This window comes from Phoca vitulina, unplaced genomic scaffold, assembly GCF_004348235.1.
Source record: "Phoca vitulina isolate PV1807 unplaced genomic scaffold, GSC_HSeal_1.0 scaffold5, whole genome shotgun sequence".
In the NCBI taxonomy this organism is placed as follows: Eukaryota; Metazoa; Chordata; class Mammalia; order Carnivora; family Phocidae; genus Phoca; species Phoca vitulina.
In genome coordinates this window covers 19,180,907-19,191,758 of record NW_022589708.1, presented here as the reverse complement: position 1 = coordinate 19,191,758, position 10,852 = coordinate 19,180,907, and the positions used below count along the sequence as shown (strand labels likewise).

At 40.1% G+C, this 10,852-nt stretch overlaps 1 pseudogene; it reads right to left on the bottom strand.

Annotated features, from left to right (window-relative positions):
* Positions 1-922: 922 nt before the first annotated feature.
* LOC116631380 overlaps positions 923-10,852 on the bottom strand; it is a 96,566-nt pseudogene continuing 86,636 nt past the window's right edge.

Genomic DNA, 10,852 nt, shown 5'->3' with positions numbered 1-10,852 from the left:
TTATCGCATAAAATTAAAGAACTATAACAAAGCTTCCCAGAAGCTCAACATGATGACAGTATTATCCACATAGAAATATCTAGTCTGATTTTTAGGGTGAAAGGAATTCATGGCTATTAATACTGAATTGTCAAAATTAAGGCTCCTTACCTACTTTGGATAGGAGTTTTTGGGTTTTTTTGTTTGTTTTTTTATTTTATTATGTTAATCACCATACATTACATCATTAGTTTTTGATGTAGTGTTCCATGATTCATTGTTTGCATATAACACCCAGTGCTCCATGCAGAGCGTGCCCTCTTTAATACCCATCACCAGGCTAACCCATCCCCCCACCCCCCTCCCCTCTAGAACCCTCAGTTTGTTTCAGAGTCCATCGTCTCTCATGGTTCGTCTCCCCCTCAGATTTCCCCCCTTCATTCTTCCCCTCCTGCTATCTTCTTCTTTTACACCCAAAGAACAAATGATCCAATCAAGAAATGGGCAGAAGACATGAACAGACATTTTTCCAAAGGAGTTTTTTATACTTAAAACAATCCTCAGAATTGCAAACTTAAAAAATTTAAAGCCATCTCATTAGGTGCGTAACTGGCTCATGCTCTTGATAAGAGGGTTTCTGTGCTAGGTTTAGAATTAGTTGTATACTTAGTGTGTTCAAGGAGTGTAGGTCAGAACATAATCATCAAAATAGAGACTGTACCTGGTCGTCGTCTTTTTTTTTTTTTTTTTTTAAGACTTATTTGGTGTCCCAATCAGACTATTACATTTAGCAACCAATAGTATGGGTGCAAAACAAAAACAAAAACAAAAAAACCTACATTAAAACCTTTCATTTGGAATGTTTTACACTTTCCACAGAACAGAAACTAAACATGGTGTCTTTGTAGCAGCCGGGCCCTGCCACCACTGTGCTTGGCTGAGTTCACAAATCTGTTGTGACCTGCCCTGTCCCTTCTCTGGCTCTCCTCTCCCACTCAGCTCTGCTTCCTGGCAGTAACGAAAACCTTCTGCCACTGCCATGCCTACAGCTGCTGCTGCTGGAACCACCATCGCACCTTGGTTTCCTGGTTTGGCAAAGTGTTGGCCTCCACCACTGTAGGGGCCAGAGCTTCTGCCTCCAAAATTTCCTCCTTTCAAGGGTCCAAAATTTGAAGATTGATTGATGAAATTGCCAAAATCATTATAGCTTCTGCCACCTCCAAAATTGCTTCTGTTGTTACCAAATCTATCATAACCACCCCCACTGCCACCATATCCACCACCACCTCGACCACCACCACCTCGACCACCACCACAGCCGCCTTGCCCACGAGTTTCCTCCATGACCAAAGTTGTCATTCCTACCAAAACCGCCTCCATGACCACCACCGAAGTTTCCAGAACGCTTTGACCTCTTTGGCTGGATGAAGCACTCTTAGGTGGGGCTTTCCTTGCTTCACGGCTGCTGCCATTCAGTGTGGTATTTCTGAAGGACAGTCTATGGAGGCAGGGTCATCAACTGTTAGAAGAGCAAAGCCTCTCTCCTTGGTGCTGCCTTGGTCAGTCATGGTTTCAGTCATTTCAGTTTTCCCACAGTGTTCAAAATAATCTCTTAGATCTTGTGTTGTTGTTAATGCTATCCACACAAATCTTCACAGTGAAGTGGGCACCAGGTCTTGGAGGATCCTCAGTTGAGACAGCCCTCTTTGGTTCCACAACTCTTCTATCCACTTCGTGTAGCCTTGCATTCCTAGCTGCATCCACTTTCTCCACGGTGGCCTATGTGACCTACCCAAAGCCTCTGGAGTGATTCGTGTTTGGCGCACTCATTACCACACAGTCCGTGAGCATTCCCCATTGCTCACAATGGCTCTTCAGACTCTCACGGGTTGTTTCAAAGCTCAAACTTTCCACGGCTGCTTAGGCTCCTTAGGAGACTCTTAGATAGGACCGTGGTGGGAGGGGAGAATTTAATGATGCTGACTCGTGGCGTCCATGGGCAGAAAAGCTATGTGATCCTTTTGATACAATCAGCATGCCACTACCTAAATATAGCTGTGTGGTTTGTTCTTGTTCTCTTGGTTGTGGCATGTTTTAGCACACAGGAAGGTATTGATTTTTTTTTTTTTTTTAATTGAGCTACAATTGAGAGAGAACATTGTATTAGTTTCAGGTGTACAACATAATGATTTGACATTTGTACATATTGCTACATGACCATAAGTCTAGTTAACACTCATCATTTATTTTCTTGTGATAATTTCCAGATCTACCCTTAGTAACTTCTGCGATTATATAATACAGTAGTAACTATAGTCACCATGGTCTACATTACATCCCTAGGACTAGGTTTTTAACAAAGGTTGTACTTTTTTTTTTTTCTACCTTCACCCCCAACCTCCAGCAACCACTAATCTATTTTGTGTCTATGAACTCTTTTTTTTTTTTTTTTCATTTCACATGTGAGATCTTACAGTATTTCTTAAAGTCCTTTATCATTCTTGTATCCACTATAGGCTTTGCTTTGTGGTTAATGAGGCTTATATAAAACAACTTGTATATAACTATTTTAAGTTGATTACAACTTAAGCTTGAATGTGTTATGAAGATCAATAATTTTACTGACTTTTCCTCCCATATTTGATATTTTTGATGTCACAATTTACATCTTTTTATCTTGTGAATCCATTAACCAATTATTATAGCTATAGTTATTTTTACTATTGTCTTCTAACTTTCATGTAAGTGACTAACCCACTGCATTTACAACATTCTAAATTTTACTGTATCTTTACCAGTAAGGATTATAATTTTTGTTCTAATTAGTGCTCTTTTCAGCTCCGATTCCTCTAACCTTTCTTATAAGGCCCGTCTCGTGGTAAACTCCTTTAACTTGTCTGGAAAATGGTCTCCATTCTGAAGGACAATTCTTGGTTGGCCATTTATTTGAGCATCTTGAATACATTGTGCCATTCTCTTCTGGGCCTGCCAGTTTCCCTGAAAAATCCAATAAACTTCTGGGGCTTCTCTGGTATGTAACAAGTTTTTTTGTTTTTTTCTTTCTGCTTTTAAGATTCCTTGTCTTTACCTTTTGACACTTCAGTGTGTTTTGTGGGTCTCTTTGGGTTCATCTTATTGGGAACTTTCTGGCCTTCCTGGATCTGGATGTGTTTCTCCAGATTAGGGAAGATTTCAGAAATTATTTCTTGAAGTTTTCTGCCCCTTTGTCTTCTCCCTCTGGGACCTCTATAATACAAGTGTTGTTCTGCTTGGTGTTGTCCCATAAATCCCTTAAACTATCTTCTCTTTACTCTGACTGGGTGGTTTCACTGCCCTGTGTTTGAGTGTTCATTGATCCTTTTTCCTCCCTGCTGCATCTAGTTTAATTTATCAAATGTATGCAGTTTATTCAGTCTGGTACTCCTATTTGATACTTGTTAATTCTTCTCAGCTTCATGATCATCTGACTTATTCTCAACTCTATCAGGTAAATCACTTCTCTCCATTTCCTTAAGGTCTTTTTCTTTGGTTTTATCTTGTTTTCATTTGGAACATATTCCTCTTCATTTTGCAGGACTGCTGGTTTCTATGCATCAGGTGTAAAACAGCCATGTCTCCCAGTCTTGAAGGAGTGGCCATGTGTAGGGGATGGACCTTATTGGTCAACTCTGCCCTGGCTCTTGGTTGGCTCTCAAACCTTCTTTGTTGTCTAAGACGTCTACTTTAACCTTAGTATCTCCCGGTATGAGAAGGTGTGCCAATACCAGTCAGTGTCTCAAAGGGGAGGACCTCCATCTGAACTACAGACACTCAGGCAGTAGCTCCTAAAGTGTGCAAATATACCTCTTTCAGGGGAACACTGGTTGATCGTGTGTTTGCTGCCTGTGCATGAAATCCTGGTGTGATAGCCAGTTAAGAACAGTCTGTTTGCCACTGTCCCATTGAACCTGGGAACCCAAGCCCTGCTTGTGATGGACAACAGAGCCAGACTACCAGGGGATGTGTCCTTTGGGCAGCAGTGACAAAAGCCAAAGTGCCTGATGTGTATGCATGCTCCTTTTTCAAACACCAACCTGTGGTAGGGCAGAGGGAGACTATAAAGGTGGTTACCTGTTGGTGTCTCTGATCCCTGGAGAAATTGGTCACTTTTGAGATCTATTTAATAAGAAGCCTGACCATCAGACCACAGCCCTGAAAGTTAAGCTAATAAGCCTTTGTCATAGAAAGACTAGGGGTGCATTTCAATTTGCTGTCTGTGCTGTGCCCTGGGGGTGGGTAGCCAGTTAAGAACTATTCCTCCATTTGATTCAGTCTGGTGGGGCCCACAGATGTAAGCCCCATTTGGCCAACGGAGTTGGGTGAGCAAGTTGTGTCCATCAGATGGCAGTTGCAAAAACTGGAGTATCGTGTACATTAGCTTTCTCAGAAGATACTGGTGACCTAGAGCAAGGCTGAGGAAAACGGATGATAGTGCCTGCTCTCTGAGGGGAGGATTTGCGTCCCTCGGAAGTGTTAAATTAGATACCTATCCCTCAGGCCAAGTAGTTAAGCTGAGCAATTAAGTGTCACAGAAAGAGTAGGTGCTTTCTGTGGTTGCCTCTCCACACGAGTCCTTCTAGAACATTTTTTCAGTTTGCTGTAGCTTTGTGGGTCTCATGGAAGCAAGCCCTATTTGCTTTCAAAACTAGCTGTTTTGGGGGTCTTATTTGTCAGGTACAAGTCTTAAAAGTTGGGGTGCCAGATGCGGGGTTCAAATTTCCTCTCCTTAGGGAGAAGCCTGGGGTTATGAGTGCCCTCCCAATTGTGACCTGCCATGCCAGGGGTGGGGTTCATTGTGGGATTGTGTGTCAGCTGCTCCTACCTACTTCAGTGTGGTTTTTTTCCCCCTTCATTTGCCTAGCTTGTAAGAGTAGCTCAGTTATTGAATTTCTTTCAGAAGAAATGTGTTCCCTCTATAGCTGTAGCTTCGGTGTGCCCATGGGAGGAAGTCCTTTCAGGATCCTCCAGTGTCACCGTTTTGCACCAGAACTACCACCAGTAAAAGTCCTAGCGATTATCATGGCACTGCAGTTTTCACTGCCCACTTAACACCAACAAGAACATCCCCTATTTCCATTAGATTAGTGAGTCACCTAGTGGCATTACCCTGTGCTAGGTTCACCTAGGGGAAAAATGCCATGCCTAGATGTCCCAGGAACCATAAGCCCAAGGAAAAGTCTTATGTTCTTATGTGAATTGCAGAAAGCGAGCACAGAAAGGGGGTGAGGCAGATAAGAAGGGGAACAAATCTAATAGGTTTTTACTTGATTGGCCACTGTTTGCTATCTAAGACTGCCTGTATGATACTTCCAGAATATCTCTTGAGAAGACCACTACTTTCCAGGATAGGGTGATCTGGAGAAGGAAGAAGGAAAAACAGAATCCCCTTGCACTTTCTAGTTGTATATGTAAGCAAGTCTTGCTCTAGCAAAACCTCAATATACCTTCCTTCCTGGGGCAGGAAGCAAGGCTGTGTGGTTGATATGTGAGGCTCTGCTTGCAGGTGACCGGCTGGTGTCCACGCAGTGTTCAGTGATTGCAGAAGCTGCTGGGTCAAGGACAAACGGCCAAAATCCCTGGAAGCTCATTACCTCTGACTAATGGGTACATACAGCTTCAATACTTCATACAATTTGATGCTATCCTAATCACTTCTTGAAAGTAGGAGAACTGGGCCTCAAATTTTCGCCAGGACAACTAAGAAGTTAACAGAGCTGGGGTTTGTATCCAGGTCTGATCTAATGTGCATGTTTAACCTCCTGCCCTTTGTATAGGAAAAGATAAAGGCCTACTGTTGCTGATTTCTACTCTGGGTTATACATTCCTGTGTCCTACGTGTTGGTTGATGTTCCACTGGAGATCTGATGTATCAAAGTTCACCACCTTGGAATGTCACTGACCTTCCCCCCCGCCGGCCCCCAAAATGTCCTTTCTCAAATGCTTCCCATTCTGGTATAACAAAATACTCCATATAGTACCTAATCCAGAAACCTAAGTCCTGTATATGGCTCTTGCCTTCCCTTCCAAAATCTAATCAATGATATGTAGAAAATGCTAATATTTTAAAGTACTTACTACATTGTTTGGGACTACCCTAAATTCCTTACACTGATCACCTTCAAGATTAATAGCAAACTAATAAGGCAGTATTTTTACTTTTTTTTTATTCAGATAAAGAAGGCCATTTGCCTATTCTTTGTAGGTAGAAAATGATAAAGCTCAGGTAGAAACACAGGCACCAAGATTCTGTCTCTTAGATGCTGATCAGTTACTCAAAATCCTTTGATTTTCCTAAAAAGCTCTTGAATCCAACTACTTTAATCAATGCCTATGATCAGTGACCCAGTCTAGGTCACCATCTTCCTAAACTTCGATAGCAGCTCTTAGCTAATGCCCCCTTCCTTATCCAATCTTACTCCTTTCCAGTCTACTCTCTACATCTCAACCAACAGTGTTCAAAATATAAAATTATGTCTCTTGCTACATATAAATCATTCAAAGGCTTTTCACTGCCCTTAAAACAAGATGAAACTCCATAAACACTGTTCATGATGGACTTAGCATTCCGGATCTGGCTCATCCCGCCTTCTCCAACTCTCCAGAATTCTCTTGAATCTAAAAATGATAACCAGGCTCAAATTGTTCCTCAAAGATACCACATACATGATAATACTATGTTCTTGACATGCAGTGTCCTATCCCATCTCCAACATTCATACAGATTTTTCTGATTTGTTCCACTAATTCTTAAACTTTATTAGCAAAGACTGATCCCAGAGAAATGCATCCTCTGAAAACTCCTAGCTCCATATAGTCCCATCCTATTTGTAACCCTCACTTTGCTTAGTATCCATATTTCCTGTTGGCCCCGCTCTGAGAGCTTAGAGTCTATGTCTACCTTGTTCATTATTCTTCACTGCTAGCACAGTTCTGGGTACAGAAAAGTCTGACACATGCAATATACAAATGTGCACATACAACCACAAACAGGAGTGCTTACACAATCCAATAACGTTGTATGGTTCTTCTGGAGTGTGGTTTGATAGAAACCCAGCTGGGAGACAAATAAGGATAAACCTTAATTGGATATCAGTTAACAAGACATTTTATTAAACAGATATAAGAAAATCAGCTTAATAGAAGATGCTCTTGTCAAATTCTTAAATACTTTGTTGCCTGACGGTTGTTTCTCTATATTCAGGATCCTTCTGATTGCAAATATACCACTGAGTTCTCTCCATCTCCCATAAATTTCCCTATGTTGATGTGTATTAAAGTAAATAAGTTCTAATAAGATTCTAATGCTGTATTTTAAATAATCTAAAGCCTCTTAATGAGCAATGCTTAATTTTAAAATTAACTAAAACTTCTGCTGGATTAGGCATCCAAGACCCAACTTTTTTATTTAGCATTGGAAAGTATGATTTTCTTAGCATCTAAATGCAACTTTTTATTGCATGATAAAGTATAAAGAATATGTGTGTAATTTTCACATTAAAATGAGAACAGTTTGAAGTAAACACAATTATCTCAGTATTGTTGCTAAATATTTTAATGGTACCCCATTGGTATGAATTCTAAATATTATCAGAGCATAACTCCAGATGCTTTATCTAATTCAGAGTCAATACTTTAAAACTCCTGTTCCAGCAGGTAATTCCAAGAAAACAATTTTCCCTTTAGTCTATGTATAATGACAAAATAACAAATTCATTCCACAAAATTTTAATTTGGTCTGTGTCTGTTTATTCAATATAGCATGCTGTGATTTATTGGTAAAAAGTACATTTTCAACAGTGACTTCTGAATTTTGATTACAATAATATGTGTATATTAGATAAAAAATGAATTTTTTTTTTTAGGAATGGTAATCTTAAGCACTTCCTGAAAATCAAAGTACTTAAATACGAAAGTGTTATTTTTAACTCCATCTTTATTTGTAATAACAAATTGTTTTGCATGCTACTATTAACACATTTTATGAAATTCCCTTTTCCTACCCATCTCTTACCCTGTCCTGGTATTTGACTACAATAACTATTTGCGTTTTTTTAAGTTTGAATTTTAATTCTAGTTAACTGTTACATTAATTTCAGGTGTATGGAAATATTGAATCACTATTGTGTATCACCTGGTGCTCATTGCAAGTGCCCTCCTTAATCTCCATTACCTACTTGACCTATCCCCTTACCCACCACCCCTTTGGTAACCATCAGTTCTCTATAATTGAGTCTGTTTCTTGGTTTGTTGTCTTTTTTTCCCTTTGCTTATTTGTTTCTTAAATTCCACATGAGTGAAATCCTGTGGTATTTCTTTCTCTGGCTTACTTTGCTTAGTATATATTCTCTAGCTCCATCCGTGTTGCAAATGGCAAGATTTTATTGTTTTTCATGGCTGAATAATGCTGTGTGTGTGTGTGTGCGTGCGCATGCGTGTGCATGTAAGACATCTTTATCATTATTCAATTAATGAATACTCAGACTGCTTCCATACCTTGACTAGTGTAAATAATGTAACTATAAACATCAGGGAGCATGTATCCCTTTGAACTAGTGTTTTTGTATCCTTTGGGTAAATACCCAATAGTGCAATTGCTGGATTGTAGAGTAGTTCTATTAACTTTTGGAGGAAGCTCCATACTGTTGTCCACAGTGGCTGTACCAGTTGGCATTCCCACCATCCATGCACAAGGGTTCCTTTTTCGTCACATCCTCACCAACACCTGTGTTTTGTTAATTTTAGCCATTCTGCCAAGTGTGAAGTGATACTGTAGTTTTGATTTGCATTTCCCTGATAAGTAATGATCATCTTTTCACGTGTCTGTTGGCCATCTGGATGTCCTCTTCGGAGATATGTCTGTTTGTGCCTTCTGCCCATTTTTTAAATTTGATTTTTTGGGGGTGTTTTATAAGTTCTGTCTTTGCTGTTTTTCTTGACACAAGTCTTGTCCCTCACTAATCCTTTCTAGTCCCCATTTGTCCTGTCCTACAGTGCAACCTTGACCATGTCACTTCATGTATTTAAATTAATTGATTCCTGCATGGTTATAGTAGAAAGTTTAAACTTAATATGGCATGAGAGGTCTTTCATAAACTTTTCACTCCTTTGGATATAGCTTACCAGGAACTTTATACAACCTTGGTGAAAGTGGGGTAGCCCAGTCTAGCAATGCTGAATCTTGGAGCTCCATTTTACCCAGGCTCATGGCCAAATCTTCCCCCCACCCCCTAAACTCTTGGTCACATGAGGACTATAGCATCTCTAGGTACCTTGTCCTTTTATGACACCATCTAGGGGAAGAAGATACGGTTTCTTTGCATGTCTCCCCTTAGCAGGGAGAAACTTGTTTTGTTTTGTTTTGGAAGACACATACCCTATGCTCCCAGCAGAATTGCCCTTGAGTTTCATTGATCTGGACAGGCTAATATACCCACTCCTTAACCAATTACTGGAAGTAATTAGTTTAAACACTAATGCTTTGATCAGTTTTGACTGACTGTGACTCCTTCCCTGGAGTGCTAGAGAAACCTACCTCCTGAATATATTGCCACCTGAACAAAAAATAATGCCACCAGAGAAAGAAATACCACAGGATTTCACTCATGTGGAATTTAAGAAACAAATAAGCAAAGGGAAAAAAAAGACAACAAACCAAGAAACAGACTCAATTATAGAGAACTGATGGTTACCAAAGGGGTGGTGGGTAAGGGGATAGGTCAAGTAGGTAATGGAGATTAAGGAGGGCACTTGCAATGAGCACCAGGTGATACACAATAGTGATTCAATATTTCCATACACCTGAAATTAATGTAATTGATTGGGATTGAATCTATTTGACAGTAATGAGGAATGGATGTTGATATGCTAATAATGGTGTTTCCCAAATCCTCTTAAACTTCCTGCAAGTTTGGCAACTGGCTCCCCTGTCCTCAAAACTCTTCCCCTTGCTTTGTTTCCCATTTTCCATTCCTTCAAATCTACAGTGTCCAGTATTCTTATTTTAGATAGGTTAATATGTAAAACAAATATGTATGTCTTCCTTTACACATCACTACTCAGTTTTAAATTCACAGCTAAGGTACTGACTCTTAGTGGAAAAAGAGCTCATTATAAATTTAATGTTTTGTCCCAGTCACATTAAAACCCTGAATGTGTAGGTTCCTGTTAAAACCATATTTAAGGCTTTGGCTCGTGATCCCCCTGTGTTTGTACACACATGGATTTTTTCCAAATCCCCCTTTTACGGCTGCCCTGGCAGCTGCAGATTGCCTCTAAGGAGTCGTCCCTGACTTGACTTGCATTTGGGTCTCCCTACTCCATTCTTCCAAAACACACTGGATGTATTTTTGTTATTATCAAAATGACCTTTATAAAATCAGAAATGACATGTACTGTCTTAGGGTATATTTCTGTTAATTTTTTGAGACTTGCATAAGATGCATAATAGCACCAGCTTTCTTGACTGCACGACTTGACCAAAAACATGTTACTTTCTTTTTCTTTTTTTTTTAAGATTTTATTTGAGAGCGAACGTGAGCAGGGACGAGGTGGGGCAGAGAGAGAGGAGAGAGTCAGACTCCCCGCTGAGCAGGGAACCCGATGCGGGGCTCGATCCCAGGACCCCGGGATCACGACCTGAGCTGAAGGCAGACGCTTAACCGACTGAGCCACCCAGGCGCCCCATCCTTTGTTACATTTTGTTAAAATTTTGTTGATCTGCACTACCTGAACACAAACCGTATAATATCAGTACTTGCCAATGCTAAAAAATAGTGATTTAAAGAAGACTGTTGAATAATTCATGTCTCCCATTAAGAACATTAAACTCATTATT